Source organism: Mirounga angustirostris, unplaced genomic scaffold, assembly GCF_029215605.1.
Source record: "Mirounga angustirostris isolate CCGP_5_RB_7025 unplaced genomic scaffold, mMirAng1.0.hap1 SCAF_15, whole genome shotgun sequence".
In the NCBI taxonomy this organism is placed as follows: Eukaryota; Metazoa; Chordata; class Mammalia; order Carnivora; family Phocidae; genus Mirounga; species Mirounga angustirostris.
Window position 1 is genome coordinate 39,437,748 of NW_026991723.1, and position 18,767 is coordinate 39,456,514.

Here is an 18,767-nt window from a genome sequence, read left to right on the forward strand (position 1 = left end):
TACACTTCTAATCATAATTCACAAGCTAGGGAAATGTTACTGAACTAGTACTCTAAAAGAAACATCACACTATGCACCAATGTTAGTGCACTCTTCAAACAGAAAACACTCCACCTCTTCTTAGTATCCATTCTTTTGAACTTCTCCTTCATTTCTATAGGCTTGATTCAAAAAGTATTCGTGAACAAAATTATTTTCAAGTTCATATTTATGAATCTTTCTGAATTCCTTCAATAATAACAGAATTTGTTAATTCTATTCTGTTTCCCAGAATGAAAAAAAATCAAGTATCAAATAACCTTACCTTTCCAACATACTTGAAATGCCAACTGACAGTCTTGTCCTTCTTTTATAAAACAGGAAGATAAATTACCTGCCGAAAGTAAAAAATGCTACAGGGGCCACGGGGTAAGAAAAGAACTCAAATTCTGTTAGTTACCGATTCAACAATACATGGGGCCTGCATGTTGTTGGGTGGCGGAATTAGAAATAGGAAGAAACAGTCTGGGAACTCATGGGCCAAGGAAATAAAAGAAATAAAAGAAAAAGGCAAGTGAGCGGACACTTAAAAATACAAATGACAGAAGCGGGGCAACAAACTCAAACTGAAGAGAAAGGGGAAATCTTCTGGGGGCAAATACCCCTGCACAGTGTCCTGAAGAACAGGTCGGAGTCACAGCAGGAATGAGGAGAGCTCCCCACGTGGAAGCAAAAGCACACAGCTCCTGGGTGTTATACGCAAACAATGAATCATGGAACACTACCTCAAAAGCTAATGATGTAATGTATGGTGATTAACATAATAATAATAATAATAATAATAATAATAATAATAATAATAAAAAGCACACAGCTCCTTCTGAGCACTGCAGGGAGCTTCTTATTCCTGGATTGGGAATGGAGAAAAGGAAAGTCAGAAGTGATAAGGCTAGAGATGTGGGTACAGGCTAAATTACTGAGGGCCCTGCATACCATTCTTAAGGAGTTTAGACATTTAATTTTGAAGTTTATTTTGGTGTAGTGAGTGACATGGTCAAAGTTTGTTTTAGAAACATCACTCTGGTAATGGTGTGGAAGACTATAAAAACAAGAGAAACTGGAAATAAGAAAGCCAGGTAAGAGGTATTTTCAAAAACAGACATGAAAGTGAATAAATGAAAACGGAAGACAGATTCAAGAATGAATGAAAAGCTATAAGCAACAGGACCTGGTAATGTGGAAGTAAGGAAGAGGAGTCTAGGATGAGCCCCAGGTTTCTGCTTGAGTTTATGACTGGATGGGAATACCCATCACCAAGAGAATATAAGAAGAGGGCAATGGTATGACTGCCAGAAATAAAGTCATACCACTAAAAAAAATATATTATTCCAGATATAAAGATGTGTCCTGAGCAAGAGTTTAAAAGGCTGAGTTCTCGTACCTTACAATGCTGCTCTATGCACTGAACTGTATCCCCCCAAAATTCATGTTGAAGCTGTAACCTTCAATGTGATTGTATTTGAAGACAGGGCTTTTAGGATGTACTTAAGGTTAAATGAGGTCATAAGGGAATGGTCCTAATCCAATAGGACTGATGGCCTTATAAGAAGAGGAAGAGCTATCTATCTAACTTTCCTCCTTCCCTCTCTCCCCCTTTCTACAGAAAAACCATTAAGGGCACAGTGAGAAGCTGACTATTGACAAGGCCGGAAACCAAACCCTGCTAGACCTTGATGTTCAACTTTCAGCCTCCAGGACCATGAAGAATTAAATTTGTTGTTTAAGACACCCTATCTGTGGTATTTGTTATGGTAGCCCAAAGTGACAGATACAGATTTCAACCTTCCCACTGCCCCTGCTCCAAGGAATACGCTATTACACACTATGCTACATCCTTCTTTTCCAACCATAACCAGGAGAACAAGGGTTGGGCTCCTCACTCAAAGGAAGACAATCCAAGTGTTGACTGGAAAGGCAGAACTAGGCTAGACTCTCTCGGGAACTGAAGGAGAGAAACATTGCAAGAATAAACCGAAGATAAGTAAAGGATGAAAGGCTAAGATAAGGTACAAGCCTGATTTATGAGAGAGCAAAATAAATCAGATGAGAGAGACAGAACACAGCTGACATTGTAAGAGTGGCAGGTATTCCTTGGGGAGATCCAACATAGCCAATGAGAGTTAAACAGAGTAACTGGTCCCTGAGATGCAGAGTTACTGACATCCATTCTTACAGCGAACCCCATTCTGACAGAGATAATTTGTAAGAGGCTCTTTATTCCATTCAAACACACCTAACTACCACAGCCTGCTTGGGCATAGCACCACACTACCACATCCCACACAAACCAATCCCTTCAAGCATCCTGCTGTAGAAGTACCCTTGCTCTTTTAACTACTTCATTTGGACACTCTACTTCCAATAAAGATCTGAGGCAGCTTACAGGCCAAGGCAAGTTTAACAGGACCACTGAAATAATTAAGAACCTTATAGGAGGGATAGTTACATCAGAAAAAGAAGGCACAGGGAAGCAGCTTCTATGGCAGGTGAATAAAATAATATGAAGTATTCAGTTTTAATCAAAGCTGGAGAAAAGCCACTAGGTTCCAACCAAACAAAACAAATCCACTGTTGAAAAAGGCCTGTGAGACCTAACTGACAAGGTTTCATTCTATCAATGAAACCACAGTAACTGTGAAAAACATTTACAAATAATTAAAATATTCCTGGCTAACAAATTTCAGTCCCAGGAGAATAACAATACTTTCATTTCAAACTCCACTAGAAAAACAAGGCAAATATGCACATTAAAAATTTAAAATAACACTAAAAAAAATAACAACCAGAAATGGAATCTATAATTTATAAACCAGGAAAAAAGATGCAATAGAGAATATTCAAGCAATCTAAAAGAGGCTGGGAAGAGAGAAAAAAAGAAAAAAGGAAAAAGCACAGTCAACAAAAAATATAAAACAAAGGGACTAAAATAAATCCAAACATCTGTATTCACAATAAATATGAATGGGTTAGACTCACTTATTAAGAATAAATTCACGGGGCGCCTGGGTGGCTCAGTTGGTTAAGCGACTGCCTTCGGCTCAGGTCATGATCCTGGAGTCCCGGGATCGAGTCCCGCATCAGGCTCCCTGCTCAGCGGGGAGTCTGCTTCTCCCTCTGACCCTCCCCACTCTCATGCTCTCTCTATCTCATTCTCTCTCTCAAATAAATAAATAAAATCTTTAAAAAAAAAAAAGAATAGATTCACAATCCAGATTTCAAAAATGAAATTGAGAGTTGAGGAATAGTTTGATATTGTTTACCTGTATTTTAAAATATATATAATATATGTTTACCTATAAATATATATATACATACATATTTTCATCATATTCAACAATGAATTAAAAGGACACATTCTAAAATCGATTACAGTAGTAGTTACCTTTAGGGGCAGACAGATGAAAACGGTAATCTCAGATCAGAGAGGGATCAAAAGGGAACTTTAGCTTTCTCTATTTTTTTAAGGAAACTGTAACTTTTAGAATGTTTTTAAAGTATATATGTAAGAAGTAAATGGGTTGAAATATTTATGGATAAAACGGTGAGATGTTTAAGATTTGCTTCCAAAAAATGGAAGAGGACAGAAGCAACAGGACTGGCCATGAACAAAAGGCTGTTAAAAATGAATGATGGAGGGGCACCTGGGTGGCTCAGTTGGTTAAGCGACTGCCTTCAGCTCAGGTCATGATCCCGGAGTCCCGGGATCGAGTCCCACATTGGGCTCCCTGCTCGGCAGGGAGTCTGCTTCTCCCTCTGGCCCTCCCCCCTCTCATGTGCTTTCTCTCTCTCTCTCTCTCAAATAAATAAATAAAATCTTTAAAAAAAAATGAATGATGGATACATGAGGATTCTCTATAATAATAATTTATTGTAATATGTACATTATAAAACATACATTTGAAATTTTTCATAATAAAAATTAGAAAAATAACAGATGGCAGTAAACATGTGAAAATGTTAATATCTAATTACAGAGGATAGAACTAGAGATGATTAAATCATTTCCTTCTTTATAATTCACAATGTTTTTGAAATCCTATCGTTCTTCCTCGGGGGGGGGGGGGAGATTTCACCTCAAACTATGAAGTTACTTGGGAAAAAAAAAAATTGCCATTAATAAATGCTGCCAGAAAAATAATTGGTTCAGGCTAGATTACTTAACTCCATCAAAAGGAATTGAAATATTATGAAAAGATTTCTTCAAAATTTAATATCTCATAAGGAATTTTCATTTTTAAAATTTTCATTTTAAAAACAAAGCTTTATTCTGATTTCCTGATGGCTACTCAGCTGCTAGTTTTACCAAGCTGTTTTAGGTAAGAGCCTTAGAAGCAGAAGCTTATGGCTCTGGATTAGCCAACTTTGTGTGAAAAAGAGAGCAGCAGGGCAAGAAGTGATAGATGACCGTAGCTGTTCTAATTCTGAAAGTACATACAGTACAAACCAAAATCCCCACCTTTGGAAATGATGGGTGAACCCAAGAGAGTACACATAAATATAAATGTTCCAATTAAGAGAAAACTTATTTATCTTTCATGTATATTCAAATAACAATTCAAAATAATGAATAGTCACATATCTAAACTAATACTATAAAATGGAGAAATGGCAAATTAATCCACAATTATGTAGACATACATAAATCAAAATCATTCCTTTGACCAAGAATCCACATACTCTAAACAAGTTTTGGTGAAAATAATATCATCTCATTCCTTTGCATAGTAATTTCCTAATAGGGAAAAAAAAAAAACTACTGAATAGGAAAATACATATAATAAATAAGATGGAATATTTTATTATTGATATACTTACACAACAATATATTTATACTAACAAACATTTTCATTAAACTTATTTTTGTATTGAAAGCTACCGTCTTTTATTTTTAAGACTGTTGGCCAGATGTAAAGGGTTCATTGTCCTTTCAAAAAGTATGCATGTTTGGGCGCCTGGGTGGCTCAGATGGTTAAGCTTCTGCCTTCGGCTCAGGTCATGATCCCAGGGTCCTGGGGTCGTTTCCCACATCAGCCTCCTCGCTCAGCAGGGAGCCTGCTTCTCCCTCTGCCTCTCTCTCTCTCTCTCTGTCTCTCATGAATGAATAAATAAAATCTTTGGGAAAAAAAAAAAGTATGCATGTTCTGTCCTTAACTGCAGATTCCCTAAAGCACACAGACACTTACTTTATAAAGACATTTACCAGATTCATAATCACTTCCAGAATTACACACACAAATTATATTTTGTGATGCTTTTGAGTTAATATCCCCTATTTACTGCTCACACCCAGGTATGAAGTCAATGTTAGTGTTGAAAGGAACAACAAAAAACATGCAGCTCACAGACACGTTAAAGCTCACGATGGTGTGGTTACTAACAAATCAATGGTGTGTCTGGGATGAGAACCTTAGGCTGCTACTATTATTCAACTGATTATCTGAAAGGCTGAACTTTCTTTTTATTTTTTTTAAGAATTTATTTATTTATTTATTTGAGAGTGAGAAAACGAGCAAGGAAGGGGGGGGGGGCAGAGGCAGAGGGAAAAGCATGCTCCCCGAGGAGCAAGGAGCCCGAAGCAGGACTTGATCCCAGGACCCTGAGATCATGACCCGAGCCGAAGGCAGACACTTAACTGACTGAGCCACCCAGGCTCTCCAGTAAGTTGTTTTCTTTTTTTAATTTTTTTTAAGATTTATTTATTTAATTGAGAGAGAAAGAGTGAGAAAAAAAAAGAGAGAGAGTATGAGTGGGGTGAAGGGCAGAGGGAGAAGCAGACTCCCCACTGAGCAGGGAGCCTGATGCGGGGCTCAATTCCAGGACTCCCGGATCATGACCAGAGCCAAAGGCAGATGCTTAACCGACTGAGCCACAAAGGCACCCCCTAACTTTCTTTCTTTTTAAATATATTAGACAAATCAATTCTGTTTATAGTCCACTGTATTATATTTATTTCCTTTCTCCTTACCCTCACTCACAGTTTTTTTAAAAAAACAACGAAAACACACACACAGAACTATGGACTCCACAATACCTTCTCTCTGGGCACCCTTTTTTACATATTTTCCATCCATAATGTTCTCTCTTAGTACATCCCTATAAGGACAGGGACCCTTCCCCCAAATTGTTAACTCACACCAAACATGGTGACTCGGGGAAAAGATTCCGATGCTTCCAAGAATGCACATGTAGCCTCTTCTGTTCTCTCACTCCCTAGCTAAACTCAGAGGAATTTAGATTGTTGGGCAGTTTGCCACCGTTTGCTACCATATTTTCAGTGTTAAGGACCAAGATGCAACAGGCTAGCGTATTTCTGGGACAGAACCAGGCAAGGGGACCCCTCTCCAAGGGCTGTCCTTGCAGGGGAACAACAATGGGTTGGCATCAGACTCCAGAGGCAGATGCTGCTCATAAAGCACTCACTCCAGTCACATAATATTCTTGAGGGAAACCAAAAATGCACAGAAGGATTAACCTTGTGCCACAGAATTCTCGGGTGCAATTCCTACACCAGCAACAAATTCTCCAAAGAAATTACTTTGGGCTCCTGCCTCCTGCCCTTTTGCCTGCCTGGAATGAGGCAATTCTCCAGGGAGCCCGGGGCAAACTGTATCCTTGGTGCTTAGAAAAAGCATGGATACTCAAAGCATCCCCATGGGACCCTGAAACACAGAGGTGACAGTACAGAAGATATCTGTCATTTCTCTCTGCCCTATCAGAGATAGGACTTTCATTGAGTTTGTGAGATCTCAGTGATGATACTGAGACAGGACAATACATGGCTTTGTCAACTGTAATGGAACAATTCCTCAGGGTAAAGCCCTTAAGGACAATATAGAGACGAGAGGGGTGGGGGGGCAGGACACACAGAATATTATAACCTCGTTGCTGCTTTGACTTATCTCCCCGGCCAACTACCTCAAGTTCCTCCTCTTCACCCAACATCCATTTTCTAGGGTTTTTCCCCATAACTTTTCAGTAACTCTACTTCTGCCATTTCCCCATTATTGTTCCTAATTGTTTCTTCTGTTTTGGAATCTTTTCTACAAAAATTATGAGGACTGTCATCTATCATATTGCCTACTTGGCTGTTACAGAGCTTTAAATACTATACATAATTAGATTATTTTTATCCCTCCCCACCAATCAGTGCCTCCTAAATTCAGTTTGCGGCCCTCATGAATTCCTTCTGCTGAATTTGGATAGGAATAGAGATAAAGATTAGAAACTTCACTCAGAAAAGGGCAGGCTCAAGTTCCTAATAGGAAATCCTCTGGGAAGAGAATAGCATATTGGAGTGATATTTAATGTGGCTGTTTTTCTCTCCTGTACTACACTCGGGGTGACTAGTAGTCGGTACCCCCGGTTGGTTTGTTTGCCAGCTCTTTGCACAGAGAAGTACCATGCATGTATTGAGAAGGGCTGGTGAAAGAGCATGCTTTCTCTGAGCCCATTTATGCAATTCTTTTCATGGAGCAATTCAGAACCCATAAATTCAGCTGGAAGAAGAAATCAACCCATTTTTTGCACCTATTAATGCTTTATAATTTCAAATATCTTATTTGAAGATGTAAGAAAATTTTGTGAGCTTTTACTCTTCCTATAACTTTCTAACACCATATTTTATGGATGTGGAGGCAGAAGGCCAAAGAGATTACTAACTTTCTCAAGGTCACATAACTCAGACTTTTATTAAGCAATCATATTTCTATAGCCATTATTATGTGGGGGTACTGAAAAGTCTATGTAATAAAACATCAACAATTATCTGAAAGTATCAGCCGAAAGTAATCTAATTCAGTTACAAGAGGATTTGGGGACAGAGAAGAAGGAAGAAATAATAGGCTTAAAAGCCTTATTCAATCAGATTGGATGTCTGTTACTAGATTCCCTAAGTAACAAACTGTTTAATTTTCCATGTCATTTTACTGATTAAAAAAAAAATCAACTTTATTCCTCAGATATAAATTGACCATCAAATGCTCCCTTCGAGAGACAAAGTTTCCAAATATATACTCACCATTGATGTCTAAAATGTAAGCTTGGTCATAATCCATAAATTAATTTGTTATTTGGGGCTTTAAAAAATGCTATTCAGTAAAAACTAATAATAAAACTGCATATAAGAATTGAGTGCTATTGCATCTACTATAACAGTAATTCTTCCATGGAATTAAATAATCTCCATGAGTGAGTTTTTTAGGCAATGAACTAGCATTATTTTTACTGTATGAAATGAAACCATTTATGAAATAGCTTTCCTATATCTGTGTTCTTAAACAGAGCATATATGCTTCACACACATGCCTTTTCTTTAATCTGCCAAGAGCTTCTTATTAGATATACACATTTTTAAGAAAATTGAGGATCAGAAAGATAAAGTGTTTTCCCCAACATTACAAAGCTTGTCAGCAACAGAGCTATTATTTAAAGTTAACCCAAGTCTGACTGATAGCAAAACCAAGACCTTTCCACTACATAGCTCTGTACTCTACTACTACTACTACAGGTAAGAAAATAATTATTTACCTTCAGATTATGTAGCCCCAGGCACCTATGCTTTCAGAGTTCCCAGACTGCCTTATAAAGTTCACTTTAAAAAAAAACTACCATTTTACTAATTGTGAGATCCTGAGCGGCTATTGTAAAGTAGGCATTAACAATAACATGCAAAGCACCTGGAAACAATAAGCATACCAAAAACTACTGCTATTATTATTTGGTCTTCTATTAGTGTCTGGACACTAATCTCCATTTTGCTATTTCCAATTTGCTATTAGATGAATCAGGCTTATTAAATCAGTAAATCCTCAACACAAATGAAAACTGATCACTTCTGATTTGGGACTTGCAAAATGCAGTAAAGAAAGTACATAGCTTTTAGAACACTTATGTTCCCATTGCTGAAAACTATATGCACTTTTTGTGCTACTGAATACCCCAAATCAAAATCACCCCCTACAGTACTTCAAAGGAGTAGAAATGAATCCAAACATTGCAGTCTTAGAAGTCAGCTTAGTCAAAGAACTGACACTTAAGAGTATTATGTTATCTACCAGAAAAGACAGATGGAGAGAAAACAGGTTTGATGTATGGCAAGACACAGATAAACAAACAGGGCAGGAAAGGAAGAAAAAATAATGAGGTGAGGAAGCTGAAATGGAAGAGACAGAAAAGATGGAGGGGCAGCAAGATCATTTACAAAACTCTCAGAAAAGTCCTGAACATTCACCAGCCAAACAGGAGGTGGAGCAGGGTGTTAACTGAGGTTACAAAAGCACAGGAAGAACTGAATCATTTCCCCCACCAAAGTGAAATCTGATCTCAAAGGAAGAACTTCAACTCTGTCTTTGTCACCCACCAAGCAGCCAAACACAGTAAAGATCATTAAGTCTGAGTCACTTTCCTTGTGACTCAGTTGTCAAAATCCCGTAAGATAAAGTATGTGTAAGTATGTAGAAATGGAAGTGCTGTGGGAGCATTAGGCAGTATTATTATTAACAGCAGTATTAGCATCAGAATGGCTAACTCATAATGTTTCCTAATTTTAAGAAAATCAACACCGAAATAAAACTACATAAATACACAGCATTATTTCAGCAAGTTTTAACTACGCACTTCTATTCCCCTAAGCAGATTTAACATGAAATACTTGCACAGCATCCTTCTATTCTCATTCAAATAAATAGGCACTTTCACATCTAATTTTGTATTCATAATTTTATTTTTTTAATTTAAGAGGGACATCCCAAATTCTACAAACTTTAGGCCCCCAAAGTCTGTATCTGCCTCTATCACTGAAGCATATGGTAGAGCAGAATACAGACAGGTACCTAACTTTTCAGCTTTCAATTTAATGGAAAACAGTTAAGTAATTACACTGCAACATGATGTGCTAAATTCTGTGAGAGTACAGAGAAATCCAATGCTGTCAGCATGCATCAGAAAGAACTGGGAGGGGTGCCATGTGAATTGTCCCAAAGGATGCACAACCTAAGAGAATGTGGGAGACAGCCAGGAGAGGGAAAGGCATGTCTTGCTGGGGGAAGGACATCTGCTAAGGCAGTGTCATCTAAAGAAACCAGAGAATTGAAATGACGGGGGTTCTATTGCACTGGGCTACCAAACTAAACAGGAGCTAGGAAAGCCACATTTCATGGCCTCCTCGGGCCCTTGTCCTGAAGGCATGGCAGTGCATGTGGAATGGGCCGGGGGAGAAAGGTGGTAACTGAAATTCATATTCTGTAAAAACAATCATGATAATAGGGTAAATAACTCATGAAAAAGAGAAAGAACTGTGATAGTATAATCAGATGGTAGGCTATTAAAACAAGCCAATCAAAAAATAATATAAGCCAAGATTAAGGCAGATACCAGAAAAACAAGGAAATATACACACATTCATCAGAGGGAATCGAAAAAATTCAATGACCCCTAGATATGTGCTGGGGGCAGGCAGAATGAGTGAGTAACAGCAATGGAAGTTGACTTCCAATGTTTCTAATTTGGGGAACTAAGAAATACCAGGACATAGCTTAAACAGTAGAAAGAGAAATGTCTTTTGTTTTTAGAGGAACGGGTAGAAATGCATTCCTTGTGAACATATCCAGTTTGAATTGTTTCCAGAAAATAGGAAATATTAAAATTTAAGTTCCATGGGGGTAGGAATTGTTGGTTTTTTTGTTTTGTTTTATTTTGTGGTAGTGATGGTCCCTTTTTATTCCAAGGCTATATCCCCAGAACCAGAAATAGTGACTGGGTCAGATAAGGCACTCACCAAGTATCTGCTGAAAGAAGGAATCAACTACACATGTGCATCTAAGGAGAAAATAACTTGGAAGACCTAAGAGTAGGCAATCACTGGCCTCTAGGTGTTGCTGAAGATAAAGGAGATTAATCAGAAAGAAGGTATGGATTGCCAAGAAGGGAGAAATGAAGTTGGAACCCTGGAGAGCATGAACATTTTAAAGTATAATGCAATATATATGAATTATTTTAGGTAAAAATCAATTAGAAATAAAGCCCTTCAACAAGGGAACAAACAAGGGTGAAAGGAAGGAAGGAAAGAAGGACTGACCGACCCTTCATGCTTGATCCACTCTAAGTACCATATTGATAAAGCACCCACTACAGCCAACACCCTAGGCAGGGTTATTTATGATACCGACACTAAATACAGTTTATTTGACATCACTTTGGCTCCTAGACCAATGTGAAAACAAATTACTTATGGAAGATAACCTATAGGTCAAATTAAAAATAGGGAGAGATTGGCGGGGGGGTGCTGGGTGGCTCAGTCGTTAAGCGTCTGCCTTCGGCTCAGGTCATGGTCCCAGGGTCCCGGGATCGAGCCCCACATTGGGCTCCCTGCTCCACAGGAAGCCTGCTTCTCCCTCTCCCACTCCCGCTTGTGTTCCTTCTCTCGCTGTGTCTCTCTCTGTCAAATATATAAAATTAAAAAAAAAAAATTGGGAGAGATCAAGATACCTTTTTTTTTCTTTTTAAATGAACTCTACACCCAACGTGGGGCTCAAGCTCACAACCCTGAGATCAAGAGTCACATGCTCTACAACTGAGCCAGCCAGGCACCCTAAGATCAAAGTATCTTAGATAGATATCAAACAATCATCTGTGAAGTAAATTAAAAATCCCAATAGAATCAAAACCAAGATGAAATAAAGTCTACATATAGGGAGAAGAATATATCTAAAAAAATATGAAATCAGCCATGATCCTCTCTTATTCTACTTCATACGAAACCAAAACAAATTCACCTTTGGATCTTCTGTTAATTGAATATGCATACACTCAAGAAGAAAATAAAATTTGTTCACAATTATAAAAGCAATGTTTTACATAAGCTGTACTAAAGAACTGCTAGAGAGAACCTTGTATTCCTGACGGCCAAGAGATGTCATTGTCTAAATCAGCAGATAAGCTTATCAGTCAGTGAGAGTCTACCTTCCTGAGAATACACTGAGGAAAGTCAGCAAAAGAGATGACAATTTACATCTTGCTGGCAAGATTCCAAGTAGTACAGACAAGGGGAAATTATATAAAGAAATCCAAATTCATAAGAACCTATCCAAACATGAACCTTTGCCATATAAGATAAATAAGCATGCACCAATTCAATCCCCCAATTACTAATTCACAGATAATTGTAATAGGCTACACTATTTAGTTACCACATATAATTCCATAGGACTCACTAGGGCTATCTTTGATAACTGGTATTTTCTCTCTGAAAACATTTTAAGAGGTCTTATTTTCTTTCAATAAACATGACTATTTGCTTCTTAATTAACTCATATACCATTTAACTACATTCATTAACTGTATTTTACTATTGTACTCAAAGGACTAACTGTTAATATTAAGATTATAAACCAACTTTTACTTTTGTAATAATCCAGAGACCACATCTGCCTTAACTGATATTGTTTGGGTTGGTTGTTGTTGGTTTTTTGTTTTGCCACTTAATTTCAGTTAAGTCATTAGCAAGCAGAGACAAACATCTAAGTGTTAAAAATGGCCCAAAATATCTGAGTGATGCCAACAAGAATAACATGTTTTCACAATATGATGATCATCTTCTCTCCAATTCTTTTTTTTTTTTCCAGCATATATCCAATTCTTGATATGTTTGACGATCTTAGGTGTTAACAGATAATGAATGGCAATTATTTGGATAATTCAGGCACCAAATTACAACTTAAGTTATCATATTGACTATATGATTGTCACATAAATTTGTCACAAGAAGTGACAGATAAATCTATCAAAAACTATAAAGACTATAAAAACTATGCAAGTAAGTCAGAGAATTAGCCAAGCAGTCTTAAAGCTTTGAGCTCAATACTGAAGCTGACTTCACAAGGTAGGATACAAAAGTTTACAGAAAGCCTCAACACTCACATGACTGTTTTTTTTTTTTGTCTGTTTGTTTTGTTTTGTTTTGTTTTTACATAATCATCTGACATCTTTAAAGATCAGGAAACTTTAAATCTCTATTTTACATTTGTTAGCTTTTTAAAAAAATTATCTATGATTTACATATTTTGAAACCTCAAGTAACCTTATGTAAGGGCGTTTAAAAAGTTTTAAGTATCCCAGAGGCATGAATTTAAGACTAAATAATACTGTCAAATACAGAATTCTGACACAACAAAGTTGAAACCAAGAATAAATACAAGACAATGGACAAAATGCAAGAGAATCCTAAACTATTTTTTAAAAAAAAACCTCTGAATGGTATATCCATTCAGTACAATGAACTAGCACTCAGCAATAAACATTATTAAGTTATGAAGAGAAGCAACATGGATGAATCCCAAAATAGAGTGAAAGAAAGATAAAATGAGAGAATATCCTGTATGATTCCATTTATTTAAAACTCTAATAGAGAATGCAAACTAGTCTATCCTGACAGAAAGATCAATGGTTCCTTGGAGACAGGGGATGGGTAGGTAGGAGAGACAGGAAAGTATGACATACAGTCATCAGGAAACTTTTAGGGGTGATGAATATGTTTACTATCTTGATTACTGATATGGTTATATGTAGGCCAAAATTCAACAAATTGTGCACTTTCAATATGTGCAGTTTATCATATGTCAATTATAAATTACACATCAGTAAAATAAATGATCCTTCTTCCCTTCCTGAGAAAAGAGTGAGGTCTGAAAGTTCTTAGTTTAACACCTAAAAGATGTTCACTGAACTTCACAGAGCAGGCCAGGGATCAATAAGCCTGACCTCGAGGCTGTTTCTTCTTTTGTTTTCCTACCACAGCCATAAAACACCTAAAAATACCTTGTGATTTAGCCTGATACAAAATAGACATTCAGCAGATTATATCAGAACAAAGAGACATTTCTCATGTTGTGCTTTTCTAAAAGGCAATAGAGTGACTATGTTTACTACTTCCAGGAAAAACATGAATGTGGTGGGAAGGGGGGTGCACACAAAACGCCACTGAATCCTATAGTTGAGGCCCCTGCAGTCCTACAGTAGGAAGGACATAAATGCTGCCCAGAGGCAGACTTCATGCCTGACTTACTAAAATGAAATATCCTTGGAAGAATGGGGTTAGCAAAGAAGGTGGGGGGGCTAACCTAGAGCTTCAGGAACTCTACACAGCAACAACAAACTTAGACAAACAGAACCAGTGAAGGGGGCCTAGCAAAGGTTAAGAGAAGCTGGGCATACCTTATAAAGATCAGAGAGGATCCTTTTAAACTACAAAATAACCTTTAGTCTTTAGGATTCTGTCTTCACAGTTTTGTTAGGTCTGTGATGTCTTTTAAGAGCACAGAATGAGAGATCCTCATGACCATTTTCTACAGCCAGTTCCCCAAGGCAAGGCATGATAGGCACCACCTAATTACATAATGTAAAGTTATTCCAAAATTAACTATAAGACTGTAACATTAACTTTCAAGCAGAGATCAAGATTAAACAACTAATTCTCCACTGGTGTCCTATGTGCCACATTGTAGTTAGCCATATGACATCTCCTCAAAAGAGTCAACAGACATTGGTTCACAAAGATGGTATCAGTTTCAATTCTACATATGGATGTTTAATAATCTCAGATCATATTATCTTCACTGAGAAAAAGAGCAATCAGTGATCAACAGTGCTGTTTATTCATGTGCATTATGGGGGGGCTGATATATGGGTGACAGAATCACAGGCAAGTTTATTGCTTCTTTGCACTTGTCTACCTCTTCCATATTTTAAAAAAATGTGTTTTTATTATTAAATAAGTTACCAAGGAGATAACTATCTTATGTATTTTACTATATAGTTTTAAAATATAAATAATAAAGTAAATGGTAAAGTATCCCAAAACACATTCAAATTATCAACACTAAATTATCAACACACCTAAATAGGTTTTTCCTAATTGTTTTTGTAGCTAATGTCTGTTTTCCTTCTCTTATAAGAGTTTCCTTTTTCACTTTCCCCTCATGCATTTATGTATAGCACCTTAGATCTGAAGGTAGAGTTCTTTACAAGAAAGTAACAATGAATATTGTTTTCTAAGATATAAATAAAACTAAAAGGAGAATAAAGATCAGAATTCTCTATACTAGACAAATTTAACCACCACAAACAAGAAGAAAATAAGGAAGAATTTAAGTCTCAATTTACTTTTTTTTTTTTAATTCAGTGGGCCATATTTGGAAAAACTGCATTAATATTTCTCTAACTCAACTAATCTCAACAACCTAAAAAAGTTTTTGTTATTTTATAACATACAATATAAATTACCTTTTTAACCTTAATTTTTTCCAAAAAAAGAAATTTCTGGGGGAAAAAAATGATTATGCGAACTACTTGCCCACAAAACATGCATAGTATATACAGTTTTCAGGTCAATGTAATTTAAAGAATAAGCTTTGTTGTTTCAATCAGACGAAACATTTCAGACGAAATGTTTACAAACATTAACATTTCATTTTTGCCAAATTTAATGTTTTACTGATTTTTGAAAGAAATATAAGAAATATCTTTAAAAAGTAATGCTTTTATGAAACACTTAAAAAGGAAACTAACATAATGCTCTGTCCATAAAAAGCAAGGGCCAGTTTCTCAGTGAAAGCCAGGAAAAAGAAAACAAGTGGCTTCAGGCCAAAGATAAAGTGTCTTTTTCCTCATACAGCAGTTTCTCTTTTCCCAAACATCAAATTACCACAGTAATGCTTAGACTAACACAAAAGCCTCCTATATGACCTCCCTCCCTAACCCTACACCAGTCCATTCTTCAAGATCTCTACCAGTTTATAACCTAGGTCTCTTTAAGAACTTCATTGTGGGCTGAATTGTGTCCTCCTCTCTACCTCCCCAAAATACATATGTTAAGGTCCTAACCCCTGTACCTCAGAATGTGGCTGTATTTCGAGACAGGGTCTTTAAAGAGGTAATTAGGGTTAAATGAGGTCGTTGGGGCTCCCCTACTCCAATAGGACTGGGAGACACAGGGAGATGGCCATCTACAAACTGCCAGCAAGCAGTCCTCTGTTGATCTCTAATTTCTTTGAAATGGTATAACTTTTACCGAGTGTAAAACTTTCATATTCTTTCCTTTGTGTGATTTTTTTTTTCAACCAAGACAGTAAGTTTCTAGGGCAATATCTTATTTTATGTTCTCCCCAGTGCTTAACCCAAAGCAACACACCTCCTAATCCATCTATTATTATCTACTAAATAAACAACTACCTCAGATCTACTCAGAAAATATTTCACAGGAAGGCAATAGATTATGTAAGTAGAAGTAGTTCTTCATCTCCTTATTCTTATTCGCCCACACAGAACCCCACCATAATTACTTAATCATAGTATATCAACTTTACCATACTAACCATCACTTCCCAACTGTGTTTATATAGAGGCTCTCTCACACATGACACTATTTCAAAAGAGAAAATAGTACCTTTCTTCTTATAAATATGGGGTTGATAATGTACATAACAATGTAACTCTATCAAATGAATCCCTACTTTAGGCTAAATGTATTTTAAAATCACATACAACTGCTTGGGAAATATAATAATGATAAAATATATCATCATCCGTATGTGCCATCAAGCAGTGCTGAATTCTATAGGAAGTTTTCTGCTTCTTTACTTTGAAGTATAGGATCTTTCTCTGGCAGATATGTTGTTTGCTCCAGCATATGGGGACATTTCCAGTCCAATATATCAACTTTTCTTTAAGATATTTTATGAAATTCACAAAGTACTGTGTACATATTACAGATATACAAAATGGAGCCAACCTGCTACTTAACCTAAGGGAGTCAAGTCTATGATGTCAGACTTGGGATGTAATTTGAAGAAAATCATCTGCCTTTAACTCAGGGCAGTTAGTTATCTTCCAGGCAATCATTGTTGCATGCCAGCTTCTAAGTCCCTTAATCTTAACTCTAGACAATGAGTCCACTTCCTTTGTAAAGCAGAGCCTCCACACCACAGCAGCTGAAGGCTAAAAGCCTGCATCAGTGCAAAATTACATTTCAAGGATTTCCACAAATCTGAGTACCCCACCTTGCAGAGAGATAGTTAACTCTGAGGACAGCCTTCACTCCTTCATAATATATGTGCATTTAAAAGGTATCTGAAATGCAAAGAGGTCTTTAAGGGTCAAGCAGGACAATGTCTATGTGATAGGAATTTGGAGCAGACAAACACTGTAACTGACGTCTTGCTCTGCCTAAGCCACAAGCAACAGGCTTAGGCAATAAAAGGAGTAGAGTAAAATGAGAAAGAAAACCAGAAATGAGAGGAGAAATGAAAAGAAGAAATACCAATGGGAGCTAAAGGAAGAAAAGGAACACATGTTAGAGGCATGTACACATGTGATCAATTCAGTAATATGTGGAGAATAAACTTCATCATTTTTTGTTTTAGCAAAGATTTAGGGAAGAGGAATGGTGAAGAGTCAAGTTCCCCCCCAAACTAGCTTTGCCTCAAGTGCTTCCCTGCAAAAGGGAATCCATGACATCCCCTAACTCCAGCTACTCTCTACCTAAATAAACAAAACTATAATTTTCAAACCTGCTCAAGTAGCAGGGCGGCAAGAAGTCACTAGAACTCGCTGCAGAACACCTTGAAATGTGGCTATCTATATTAAAGTTACTAAGCAGGTAATTTCTGCCAACCAGAAAACCCACTTTATCCTAGATTCTGACAAAGAAAGATACTAAAAGGTTAAGAAATCTTTTTGAGGGGTGAAACTTCAAAATGGGAAAATCCAATACATTAACTTGTCTACCTATTGGGGAAAACTCAGCCAGTTCAGGGGACACCAGAAACAGCGTGAAAGACAATGAAATTAAACAATGCACCCATCAAAAGAGGGGGCATTTAAGCAATGCTTTTTTTAAAAAAAGATTTAATTTATTTGACAGGGAGAGAAAAGGGTTCGGGTAGAGAGCGTGCGCACAAGTAGGCGGAGCGGAAAGCAGAGAGAAAGGAGAAGTAAACTCCCCATAAGCAGAGAGCCTGACCCCAGGCTGAATTCCAGGACCCTGGGATCACGACCAGAGCGGAAAGCAGACGCCTAACCAACGGAGCCACCCAGGCACCCTAAGCAATACTTTTAAAGCCTGCTGTAGGTTGGCAAGTTTTTCTGTAAAGAAAAAGAGAGTAAACATTCCATACTTTCAAGGCTATGCATCCATGTCTCAACTATGCAACCACTCAACTCTCCCACTGCTATTGTTAAAGCAACCAGAGACAGTAAGAATCCGCCATACACAAAAGGAATGAGTGTGGCCTTGTGCCAATAAAACTCTACTTATGCACACTGAGATTTGATTTTCAAATAATTTTTACATACCATGATATATTCTTTTGATTTTTTTTAAAGATTTTATTTATTTATTTGACAGAGAGACAGCGAGAGAGGGAACACAAGCAGGGGGAGTGGAGAGGGAGAAGCAGGCTTGCCGCCGAGCAGGGAGCCCAATGCAGGGCTCCATCCCAGGACGCTGGGATAATGACCTGAGCCGAAGGCAGACGCCCAATGACTGAGCCACCCAGGCGCCCCTATTCTTTTGATTTTTTAACCATATAAACATGCACAAAACACTTCTAACTCCTACACTTTGAGGGAAAAACAGGCTGCTGCTGGCCAATTTGGCCCATGGCCCTTAAATTTAGAGACCTTCACTTGCAAAGACCCTAATATGAACTGAGCAAGGACAGAGTCCCATCTAGATA

The 18,767-nt window shown here is 37.3% G+C and overlaps 1 protein-coding gene across 15 annotated transcripts in view; it reads right to left on the minus strand.

The window, feature by feature from the left end:
- Positions 1 to 18,767, minus strand: part of MPDZ (multiple PDZ domain crumbs cell polarity complex component) — a 193,533-nt gene that overhangs the window by 173,015 nt on the left and 1,751 nt on the right. The window contains exon 2 of one of the 15 annotated variants that reach the window (XM_064579265.1): positions 305 to 373. The exons of the other annotated variants lie outside the window; for them this stretch is intronic. The gene's annotated coding sequence lies outside the window, so the exon portion shown is untranslated. The remainder of the gene's footprint in view (positions 1 to 304; positions 374 to 18,767) is intronic. 15 annotated transcript variants of the gene reach the window in all.